This window comes from Phyllostomus hastatus, unplaced genomic scaffold, assembly GCF_019186645.2.
Source record: "Phyllostomus hastatus isolate PE091 unplaced genomic scaffold, TTU_PhHast_1.1 phas_contig_37, whole genome shotgun sequence".
Classification (NCBI taxonomy): domain Eukaryota; kingdom Metazoa; phylum Chordata; class Mammalia; order Chiroptera; family Phyllostomidae; genus Phyllostomus; species Phyllostomus hastatus.
The window spans coordinates 7,638,026-7,651,001 of record NW_025333867.1 but is presented as its reverse complement, the minus strand read 5'-3'; positions in this window follow the sequence as shown (position 1 = coordinate 7,651,001).

Here is a 12,976-nt window from a genome sequence, read left to right as displayed (position 1 = left end):
TAATAAAACTCTCAAAACATTAGACACAGAAGTAGCAAATCTCAACAGTTTGAAGAAATTCTAGAGACCTGCTATATAGATTAGTGCCTGTTGTTAATAATACATGTTGTATACCTAATGTCTGCTCTTGGGTTAAGTGTTCTTAACCCAAATACTAATAGTGTTTGTAGACACAAATAGTGAGGGCCTTGGGAGGGAACTCGGGGAGGAAATGACATGTTTATGTCCTTGTGGGGTGGTGATGGTTTTACAGGTGTATACTTCTTTCCAAACCCACTGGGTCATATGTATTTAATATGTATAGCTTTTTACACATCATACCTCAATTAAGTAGTTTAATAAAACATGAATAAAGATGAACATAAATCAAACTTTCTTCTCCTGTGTTTTTGTTGCGCGTGGGTCACCGGCCAGCAGTGACCACGGAACGCTGTGGATGGCTCGACGATAAACACGCGAGAAAAAACATGCACAGAGACAAACTAGTTTCTGTGGAGAAGTAGGGACGAAATGGCCACCCCTTCTAGTGAGGAGCGTGCCGATTTACAGTCCATACCTGCTTTTATTGGGCTCATGCTGCATAATAATTCAGGTAAAGTATAGTACTCATTAGGGGAAGTAAGGAATCATAGAAAACAAAGAACTCTGCCGGTCTATTGAGTTGGGGGTCAAAGAGCTGTAAGACTGAGGAACAAAATAACTTCCTCCTAAGACCCTTCTCATTCAACTGAGAGCATTCTAAACAAAGAAGGTTTCACAGTAATTTACATGTTCTTTCTTAGGCCTGATCACCCCGGGAAATCCGCACTTCTCAGGACGGAGCTGTACCACCCTGTCATTGTTTCAGGCTTAGGTGGAGCAAGGGAACTAAGGCAACCGAGAGATAAGGAGATTTTCTTCCAGACGCTGAGAACTCAGACTTTGTCAAAGCCGAGGAGTGAGGGTCCATCACCCCCTTTTGCTGCAGCCCCCCAAGTCCTTCTTTTGGGGGGCCTCCCAAAGTGATCATGCCTGGCTTAGGTCGTTCCCCCCGTGGGGAATCTTACCCGTCTTTGGCTAACCAACCAAGCTTTTTGGGGTTCAGTCATAAATAAAGCAGCAGAAGCAGCATTCCTGCCAGGGAGATAAGCTTTTGTCTCCTTGCTGGCTTACAGTTCCAAGGGCATTCCCTTAGCTTTAGCCTAGGCGGGGGTTTCAGCCTCTGATACCAGTCAGGGCGGTTCCCAACATGTTTTGGTCTGAAACCTATGAATATCATCCAAGAAATGAGATAACTCCTTTAAATTTAACACATAAACAGTCAAGTTCAAAGCCACAGTGAACTTGGGCACCACCACAGGCACAGGTGTCTACAGTTGGTACCAAACGGAAACACAGAGGCAGCGCAGCATTCCTTCTGCCTCCAGTGCAGGGAACAGGGTCCTAGGTTCCAACAGGGGCATGACTTTACAGCTAGTTAACTGTGCAACCTCGCCACTGGTGTCCTCTCCCCAATGTGACATGAGGGGGCTGGCCCATGTAAGTGCCTGCCAGCACGAAGCTGTAAATCAGAGGCCCTGTGTCTGATCACAGAAGGTCCCTCCCAGGAGAAATGGAATGGGGAGTGGGTAATGCAGATGGGTTCAATGCAGAGAAAATGCAGGGAGACTACATCAGTGAAACCATGAGGGAACCAGGCCACTGGCTACTATGCTGGCTGGTGGTAGATCCAAGGCTATGGGCTCCCACCCCACACAGGAACATGAAGATGCCCAGCTCACAGCTACATGCCATCCATGTGCACACACATCACAGGGCACCCTTCTACCAACTTATCACTCTCAGGACCAAAGAGTTGCTTTCTTATTAAACTAAGATCCACCTTCCTTTAACTTTCCACATTAGTATCCTCTGGTGTCTTGAGTTTCCAAAAAAAAAAAAATAGTTTCATGTCCACCTCCATAAGCAGCTCCACATGATCTCTCCCACCTCCCAAGTATCGCCCCCACCCCCAGCTGTGCTGGGGAGCTACAGGGAAGAACGCTTAGGTTTGGGGGATATCCTGGGACCCATGTGGGAATGTGAGCATGTTTACTGTCTTAAACGCTTCCCATCATGGGGACTCTGGCCTATCTACCAACCTCTCAGGGCCCCCCTGCTTCATCAACTATGAAGATAGATGTGGTCTTGCCACCCTCCCCCCACCAGGAGAGATGGTGCGTGCAGCCAGGACAGGCTATGCCCCTCTCTAATGAGACCAGTGGCCACTAGGAGCAGCTCATCTGATGGTGTCCAGTCATGGTCACCTGACTGAATAGCTCTCCATACACAAGAGACTACTCTCAGGGGCCCTCAGATGTCAAACTCAAGTTTGGGGGATGGTGAAGGCTGGCATCCTACAGCCAGAACCCATGGGGTTTCTTTAGGAGACAGATAGCCACAAACTTCAGCTGAATGTGACTGTAACTATTGCAGAAGACATATGTATCAGTTAGATAGCCTGGGAATGGAACAATCTGCGCCTGCAGCATCTCCCTAAGTCTGCAAAATGTCCTTGAGCTTTATTATCTAACCAACCCCTATAAAATAAACATGGAAACCATGTTCAGGGCTCACTGTCTCTCCATCAGAGGACAATGTTGTCCCACCTGGTCCCTGCTTTTCCTTAAACTATCTGTGCTGTGTCTTTCTTCATCTCCTGTTGACATCACTCAGGTACCCCCACTCTGAGCTGGTCATGGCAGGTGGGTACCCCAATGTGGGGCCCTGAGTATGGAGGAATTCAGCAATCCAGGCAAGGAGACACTCCTGAGTGCAGGCACAAGTCTTGAAGTGAGGTGAGGAGCGATTTGAGTTTTCAACCAGGTGTAAAACATGGGGAATGCAGGATCCGCCAAGAGGCAGCTTTATGTGCAAATGTTTAAATCTATGTTTACAGTAAGGGGAACTAAAGTGCATAGGTCTCAATCAGAGCAGTTCTTGGACTTTGTCCAGCAGACTTTCACTTGGTTTCCAGATAAGGGAACCATTAATAAAATTACATGGGCAAGGGCAAGTGAAAAATTGCATAATCAGTATACTGCTGAGGGGTCGGCAAAAATGCCCATTTTTACTTTCACTTCGTGGGCTCTCATTTGTGATACACCCAGAAAAGGAAGAATCAAAAGTAAAAAAAATCAATAGCAGATACTTTAGCCTCAACAGCGGAAGGGTACACCTCCCTCCTGCCAAAACAACCTACAGCTCCACTGGCAACTCTTGCCAAGTGTGATAATAAACCTTTTTCTCCAGATTTATGTTGGGCAACTCGAGGAGGAGGCTCAGAGGGTGGAGAGGGAGAGAGAGAAAGATAATTCTGAGAAGAAGGAAAATAATGATTTTCCAGACTCTGAAAATTCCTACATGCAGGGACTGGTGGGCCAACTATCGGTGCTGTCCATGATGGACAAGGGCCTCCTTGAGGCTGCTGTCAGGTAATCATGAATATACAAAAAAGCCAAAGACCCTATCATAAACCCTACTCAGATAGCTCAAGAGTTATTATCTGACTTAAAAGGCTTCAATCCCTTTAATCTGCTATAAAACACATCATTTATGCCTCTGCTGTTTGGGCTGTGCCATTTCAGCCTTTAAAAGTTATTCACTGCTCTGGTTAGTGTGAGATAATGTCTCTGCTGTTTAGGCTTCATGCCATTTAAATCTTGGCAGGGTCATTTGTAGCACCAGGTGGTATGAGATAAAATTCTAAGGCTAGTGTCTCACTCCCTCCTCTTAAAGGATTTAATTTGAAAATACTGGTTTGCTTAAATTTTGTCTTTCTTCAGGTTTTGTTTTTATTTCTGTTTTAAAAAGAATGGCTCAGTCTCAATCTCAAAATGTTTTGCTAAACCTCTAGTAAATGGAATGAGATCTCTAATGTTGTTACATCATAAGGATTCTTCCCAGAAAGAATTTAAATTGATTGTTTGAAGAGGAAAAAAGATCTTGCTCCCCTCTCAGACAGTAAAAGCTCAGAAAGAAAAACAATGAGAAAATGTGTCTTTTAACCACTGTGAATCCTCCTTCTGGAGGCCCAGAAACTGCTTTGGTCCTGGGAACAAGCCATGCCAAGCTTAGTATCTCCCTCCCTCTTCTCCAGCCTTGCTAAAGTTGTCAAAGGCCATCAGGGAATGACTTAGGATGACTGCTTAGCCAATGACAGCTAATATTCCTTAAGGGAGGAACAACCTAAGACAGGCACAGTCATGGAGGGACAATAGGAGAAGGACTTAGGGGTCTACAGAGGAGGGGAAGAAAGACCCTCACCCCTCAGCTTTGTCATAGCCTCAGTCCTCATTCTATCTGTAAAAGGTCTCCTAATCTCTTGGCTGCTTTGCTCACCCTGCCTGACTCAGCCTGAATGCTATGCCAGAGGCAGCTGTGGCCTTATACTGGTATGAACTCCCTGGGCCAATCTGGCCTGAGAAGAATGTACATTTTGTCTTTTGAAGCCTGTTCTGCATAGCACAATTTTATTGATTACAGCAGCACCAGTACCTTGTGCTGCATATTTAGAAAAGTAAACAGGGAGAGATGTGGGGGATGGTGAAGGCTGGCATCCTACAGCCAGAACCCACGGGGTTTCATTAGGAGATAGATAGCCACAAGCATCAGCTGAATGTGACTGTGACTATTACAGAAGACATATGTATCAGTTAGATAGCCTGGAATGGAACAATCTGTGCCTGCAGCATCTCCCCAAGTTTGCAAAACATCCTTGAGCTTTATTATCTAACCAACCCCTATAAAATAAACATGGAAACCATGTTCAGGGCTCACTGTCTCTCCATCAGAGGACAATGTCATCCCACCTGGTCTCTGCTTTTCCTTAAACTATCTGTGTTGTGACTTTCTTCATCTCCTGTTGACATCACTCAGGTACCCCCACTCCATGCTGGTTGCAGCACTCAAGGATGGACATATTCATGCCCTCCCAGATGTATAACAACAACATGACCCTCTGGCATGGAGAGCAGCACCCTGGGCCTCAGAGAAGCAATGCAGGCAGGTGTTGGAGAAGGCAGCACTCCCAGTGTCCTGCCAGGGGCAGTGGCTCAGGGATCTGGGGACTAGAGTGCCCAGCATCCTGCCCTGTGCCACCCCTGTCCTTTATTATATTGAAGTATGTTCTCTTTATTCCCACTTTACTGGGTGTTTTTATGATAAGTGGATGCTGAATTTTATCAAATGCTTTTTCATATGATATCAGATATGATCATATGATTTTATCCTTCATTTTGTTTACGTGGTGTATCACATTGCTTTGCGGACATTGAACCAACCTTGAATTCTAGGAATAAATCCCACTTGGTCATGATATATGGTCTTTTTAGTGTATTGATGAATCCAGTTTGCAGAATTCAAGGTTGACCCTCTACTCATCTCACTTCAATAAGAAATAAATGTTTCAGCACTTGGTGCTAGCTCTGCACTATAAGAGAAAATGCTTCATTGTTCTGTACTCCTCAGTTTTGGCATTCAGCATTTTGTTGAGGACTTTGCATCTATATTCATCAGGGATATAGGATAATTTTTTTTCTTGTTAATATGTTTGTCCAGTTTTGAGATCAAGATAATGTTGGTCTCATAAAATGAATTTGGGAGGCTTCCCTTCTCTTGAATTTTTTGGAATACTTTGAGAAAGAGAGGTGTTACTTCTTCTTTGAATGTTTGGTAAAATTCACCCATGAAGCCCTCTGGTCCTGGACTTTTGTTTGTTAAAGTTTTTGATTACTGATTTGATTTTGTTGGTAGTCATTGGTCTGTTTAGATTTATTTCTTATTTATTCAGTGTTGGAAGATTGTACATTTCTAGGAATTCATCCATTTCTTCCAGATTGTACAGTTGGAATATAATTGGCATATTATATTGTTCATAACGTCTTAATATAATCCTCTGTATTTCTGTGTTTTGAGTTGTCACTTCTCTTTCATTCCTGATTTTATTTATTTGGGTCCTCTCTTTTTTTCTTGATGAATCTGCTTAAAGGTTTATCAACCTTGTTCATCTTTTCAGAGATCCAGCTCTTGTTGTCCCTGTTATCCCCCTCTCCCCTCCCTTCTGACAAGTGTCAGGTTTTTTATAATATTTCATTTTATTTATTTTTAGAGAGAGGGGAAAGGAGGGAGAAAGAGAGGGAGAAAAATACCAATGTGTGGTTGCCTCTCACATGGCCCCCACTAGGGACCTGATTCACAACCCAGGCATGTGTCCTGACTGGGAATCGAACCAGCAACCCTTTGGTTCACCTCCCATGCTCAATCCACTGAGCTACACCAGTCAGGGCTGTCAGTTTGTTCTTTATTTCCATGTCTCTGGTTCTATTTGGCTTGCTTGTGTGTTTTGTTTATTAGGTTCCACGTAAAGCTGAAATCCTATGGTATTTGTCTTTCACCTACTGGCTTATTTCTCTTAGCATAATGTTCTCTACTTCCATCCATGCTGTCATGAAGGGTAGGAGTTCCTTCCTTCTTTCTGCTGTGTAGTATTCCATTGTGTAAGTGTACCAGTTTTTTTAATTCATTCATTTACTGGTGATCACTTAGGCTGTTTCAAGCACTTGGCTATTGTAAATAACACTGCTATGAACATTAGTGTGCATAGGTTCTTTTGAATAAGTGGTTCAGAATTCTTTTTCTTTTTTTTTATTGTTGTTCAATTACCTTTGTCCCCATTATCTTCCCATTACTCTCCACCCTACCCACCCCCACCTTCCACATTGAACCCTACACACCACCCATTGTCTTTGTCCATGGGTCCTGTATATATGTTTCTTCTGTCTGGAAGATCTTCTCATTGATGTCAATGGGGTGTTAAATTCCCCTCTATGACCGAATGCTATTGATCTCTCCTTTTATGTCCATCAATACTTGCTTTATATATTCAGGTGCTCCCATTGTTGGTTGTCTAAATGTTTACAAGGGTTATATCCTCTTGTTGGACTGATCTCTTTTCATTATGTAGTGTCCTCTTTGTCTCTTATTATGTTCTTGATTTCAAAGTCTCTTTTGTCTGATACAGTCATACCTCAGTAGTCATTGGCTTCAAAGCTCATCAGACCTGTACTCATCACACTTTGATGAGAAATAAATGTTCCAGCACTTGGTGCTAGCTCTGCACCAAAGAAAAAGCTTCATTGTTCTGTGCTCCTCAGTTTCAGCATTCATCATGAGATCTGGAATGAATTAATGACAAGTATCAAGATCCACTGTGTAAGTATTGCTACCTGAGCTTTTATTGTTTGCATATTTCCATTTGCATGAAATATCTTTTTCCATCCCTTTATTTTTAATCTGAAGTGGGTCTTTTATAGACAGCACATATATGGACCCTGTTTGTTTATCCATACAGTTATCCTGTATCTTTTGACTACAGCATTTAATCTATTAACATTTAAAGTGATTATTGATGGGTACATAGTTATTGCCATGTTATTATTCACATTTATGTTCTTTCTTTTTTCCTTCTTCTTAAAGCAGTTCCTTTAAATTTCTTGTAATACTGGTTTGGTGATGATGAACTTCCTTAGCTTTTTTTTTTGTCTAGGAAGCTCTTTATTTCTCTTTCACTTTTAAATGATAGCTTTGCTGGGTAGATAGTCTTCATTGTAGGTCCTTGCTTTTCATTACTTTGAACATTTTCAGGCCAATCTCTTTCAGCTCAAAATGTTTCAGTTGAGAAATCAGGTAGCAGTCTTATAGGAGCTCCCTTGAAGGCCACTAACTGTCTTTCTCTTGCTGCTTTTAAGATTCTCTCTTTGTCTTTAACCTTTGCCATTTTAATTATAATGTATCTATGTGTAGGCCTCTTTGGGTTCATCTTGTTTGAGACTCTGCTCTTCATGGACTTGTATATTTCTCTTCTTCACAAGGTTAGGAAGGCTTTCAGTGATTATTTCTTCAATAGGTTCTCAATCCCGTGCTCTCACTCTCTTCTCTCTCTTTCTTCTCTTTCTGCAATTAGTATCTGCTTGTTCTAGGCCTGGATGCATTTGAGAGAGGCCATGCTGCAAACAAAGGCCACTGCCACCAATAATGGGCCTGAAGCACATTAACATCACAGGCACTCCAAGAAGACCTGCCATTGCCTGCCAATTCCCCTTAAGGCTCAGCCACTGAAAAAGCTTTGGGTGGTATGTGAGTTGGATGAGGCAAAGTCTCAGGGAGTCACCAGGGGAGGGCAAATGTTCACCAGCTTAATGAGGACTGAGATTCTGTGCCAGTTCTGAGCCTGAAGTTCTTCAGCATAAGTCTCAGGATACACTGAGACCAGCCACCATGTGCCTAGGGCCTGTGGATTATTGCAATGTGGCAGGGTCTCAGGGAGTCATGAGGAGCTCAGGATCTATAGGAGAACACCAGGCTAAGGCAGATTCAGATGTGTCTATGTGGGAGCAGGGCTCAACATAGGGGCAATGGCAGCTGTCCCTCCAACCCCACCCTGAAGCCACACAACTCATTTTCTGTGTGTGTGTGTGTGTGTGTGTGTGTGTGTGTGTGTGTCTGGTGCCCCATGAGTCAATGTCCCTCCTCCAGAACCAGGGTGAATGTCTATAAGTGAGAATCAGTTCAAGGATCCTTTAAGATGAAGCCTGGGTTTCCAGTAGCCTTTCATCTTATCTAGACAGATGGACATCTCCACTTATTTTCACAGTTTTGGCGGCTTCTCTTTTCAGCACTGGTGCTCCAGGCTAGGGAGCCTGGCATGGGGCTGAGACCCCCTTGCTCCTGCAGGGGCGCCTCTACAGTTGAGATTCTGCTGGTTTCTCAGCTGCTACACATGGGAGTGGGGCCAGCCCATGTCAAGGCTCCACCCCTCTTACCAGTCTCAACATGGCTTCTTCTTTATAACCTTAGTTGCAGGACATCTGTCAGCTAGTTTTCTGATAGCTTCCAGGTTGACTGCTTTATAATTTGGGTGTAATTTTGATATGGTCATGGGAGGAGATGAGTACAATGTCCATCTACTCCTCCATCTTGACCAGAACTCCCTGAAATAATTTTTTTGTGGTTGTTAGAAAAAAAGCCTTCTCAACATATGTGCTGAATTTTCATGTAATTTTAATTATCCTTCTGTTTTCAAATTTATTGAGTCTATATTTTCCTCATTATTTTACAAATGCACATTTATTGAAGACACATTTGATAGAACAGAAAGATGTATAGAAGCCTTCTTTCCAGATAATATATATTTATAATATATAATGTATATACTTATATTTTGAATTATGTAATACATTTTATATCTATATGTATATGTCTATACTTAGATGATACAGCTATATCTAGGTAGATATGTAGATATAGATAGATATAGATAGATATAGATATATAGATATAGATATAGATACATAGAAAACACAAACCTGCCACCTACAGGTAAGACTAATTTTTAAGTTTCTAGGTTTCCTTCATGTAATGGATTTGGTGGGATTTAATATGGATTCTGTTACAGAGTCGCCAGCTCAGCATGCACTGGAAAGTCATTACCATTGCTGCTACGGAATGCATCACATGCATCTCCTTCTGGTTTTCAATACTGTCAAAGGGTTTATTTTGCAGCTCTGAGCCTTGCCCCTCAATATTCAGGTGTGACGAAACCAGGGTCAGGGCAGGCTGGACTACAATGCCCCCATGTGTTCCAGCACAGAACTGCAGAGGAGGGATGCTCTGCCAAAGCACTGGCCCCGCCCCAGCTCCACGAAGCCTGCCTGTGTTAATGTTGCTTGTTTTTGAGCCCAAGGACTGAGCATTAGACCACGACTGTTACCCACTTATAGACTCTGTTAAAAGTCTAAAGAAAGTTGGAAATCCTCTCCTGAAATGAACTAACTCCAATGGGTCAAAGTTTAAGGATCCCTCCTAGAATTCAGAAAGGGGGTTCCTGTGTTATAATTTGTGTTTGGGCTGCTTCTTTACAGTTCCAAAGAAGCAGTCTTACAAGAACAGCTTTGGTATATTATGACGAAATGTCCTGCTCTGTCAATCGATGTTTTGCCTATGAGTTTGTTCTGGATTGCACTTGGCCTGGAGTTCGTGAAATTATTCCTCTTGGCAGGCTCTGGGTCTGCTTTAGTTGGACTGCCTATATTTCATGTTTATTTATGAGTTTCACAGTTTTTATTAATTAAATGGATTGGTACACTAATACACTAAGGCAGCGGTGTCAAACTCATTTTCACCGGGGGCCACATCAGCCTCTCAGTTGCCTTCAAAGAGCCGAATGTAATTTTAGGGCTGTATAAATGTAACTACTCCTTAACTAGGGGCAAAGAGCTCTACTTTCGGCCCTTTGAAGACAACCTCAAGGCTGATGTGGCCTCCAGTGAAAATGAGTTTGACACCCCTGCACTAAAGGTTTTAAGACAGACATTGTTTGACCACATCTTCCCTCTGACTGGAATACTCTTCTCCACTCATTGAAGCCTGTTTTTCTTCAAGCCCAAACCCCTCTGTGAAGCATTTTTCTGCTTGTCAGTGAGTGCCCAGCACAGTCTCCTGTCGCTGCAAGCTCCTATAACCTATGTGGTCTCCTATGGCTCCTCAGGCAGGGCGCTGCCTTACTGACCTGCTTCCAGGACTTGGCAGAACACGCTAAATCAGTGCTCAGTGAGACTAAATGTGGGTTCTTGGTTGACATTTTTCCATGGCAGTTGTAAAAAGATTTCCAATACATTTAAATTATTTTTTAATGGATGTAGGGGTAGATTTGGAATGTGGGTAGGAGCTGCAGAGAGAACTGTCTTCCTGATCAAAGGTGGCTTGCATTGGCACAGCTATGCTGAGTGGCCCCTGCACCAGCAGTCCTGATACTGCTGGCTTTCCCATTAGGAGACAACCCTGCAGCTCACCCAGTCAGCCCCAGGACAGGAAGGGCTGTGCTCACCAAGTCCACCTTCGACCCAGCTTCCCCTGGAAGACAGACTCAGCCCTGCAAGCCTGTCTTTTCAAGACATGTGTCTAGTTTAGTTTCCTTTCTTACCTGTGTTCCCAAGCATCTCACTGAAGCTTGAGTTTTCACAACTCAGCTGCAATATGAGGGATGAAGCTGGATTGGAGGGCTTGTTCAATTCAAAGATTCTGGGTCATAATGAGAGATGACACAGAAGTGAGGGAGCCTGTTGGCAACTGAGAGCAGTATCACAGATGGAAGTGGAATGTTTCTGTCTACTCCCTGAAAGGCGATGAAAACAGGCAGGGGACCTTTAGAAGTCCCTTCAGCCACAGGGAGGATTTTGGATATTGACTGTGGGAGGCATCTCAAGACTGGCCTTCCATAGTTCTGGAGCCTCAGCCTGCAGGGCATGCTCCTGGGAATCCGTCCCTCAGTAAGCATTCAGCTGTGTACACATGCAGGCCAGGAAGGCACAGAGCCAGCACCCCAGAACACTCAAGGGGGAGTGCCAGCTGGTATGCAGCTGGGATGGCCTCACCCATGGTGTTATCATCACTCCAGACAGCTGTGTCCATTTTCAGAGAGTTTGCCATATCATCTCTTGCATGACATAACCACTTCTGTATATATCTGCTAGGTACCAGCAGGAGACTGACCATTACAAGCAAGGTACTATTGAAGAAATATCAGAGCCTTATTTGGAGTTCACTGCTGTCTTTTATTCACTTGCACCACTGACCCATTGCACAGTAAGTAACACAGGCCCTGGAGACCTTGAATGAAGTAGCATTGACTAGTGAAATAATTAAAAGTTCACACTTTAAATAAGAAGTATAGCCCTGGCTGATGTGGCTCAGTTGGTTAGAATGTCGTCCTGTAACTGAAAGGTTGCAGGTTTGATCCCTGGTCTGGGCACATACAGAAGGCAACCCATCAATGCTTCTCTCAAATCAGTGTTTCTCTCTCTCCCTTACTTTCTCACTTCCTCTCTCTCTAAAAAGCAATAAAAAATGTCCTCCAGTGAGGATAAAAGTAAATAAAAAAGAAATAGAACAAGCCGTGTTTCTGAGGGCTATTCACAACCACCATACTCGTGGTAGATGAGGAACTGAGAGTCATAAACAGACGGGGCCAGGTCACGCCATGTACAGTGGGATGACTTCTCAGTGGTCATCAGTGTAAGTAGAGACTATTTTGGGACCCTCCTCATTCATTCAAAAGAGGTCTATGCTGAGAGCTACTTCCTCTTTACAATGCTTTCTTCTTTACTTTAGTGATAGTACAGTTTTCTCTTGTCACTCTTGCCTGAATCCCCTTCTGTGACCATTCTTAGCTATAATTGTATTATTTTCTGTCTAGTTGCTACTGCTCTAGCTGAGGCCCCTGACATCCTTCACCACAATTATGGGCACAGCCTCTCAAGTTTTCTCACCCATCCTCTAGTCAAGTCGTAGGGATGGGGGAGGGACCCCCATCCATAGTCCCTCCTTCACACTACAGTCAAATCGTAATTAAAGGCAACTTCAGCCCTGGCTGGCATAGCTCAGTGGATTGAGCATGGGCTGTGAACCAAAGTGTCGCAGGTTTGATTCCCAGTCAAGGCACATGCCTGGGTTGCAGGCCATGGCCCCCAGCAACCACACATTGATGTTTCTCTCTCTCTCTCCCTTCCCTCTCTAAAAAGAAATAAATAAAATCTTAAAAAAAAGATTTACTACTCTGGAATAGCTCTGTAATGGAGGAAAATCCTTTTAAAAAAAGGCAACTTCAAAGGATGTCTCTTCTCTGCTTAACCACTTTAATGCCTCCTAATTGCTATCAGGATAAACTTAAAGGCTTTTGTTGGCTCACATTGACTTTCAGGGACTTGTTGAAAAGGCAGTTGAAAAATATGAATTACTTTATCTTTACAGTAAGAAAGGCCAATAAATCAGAATCTAGGGGCCCCTGTTGAAGGGGTGGCAGAGTTACAAGAGTTACTGCCATATTTTGAGTATCAGCTCTGGTTCAGGACCTTATTTTTTACAAAAATCCTGTGAGGCCTATCTCATACTATATTACATC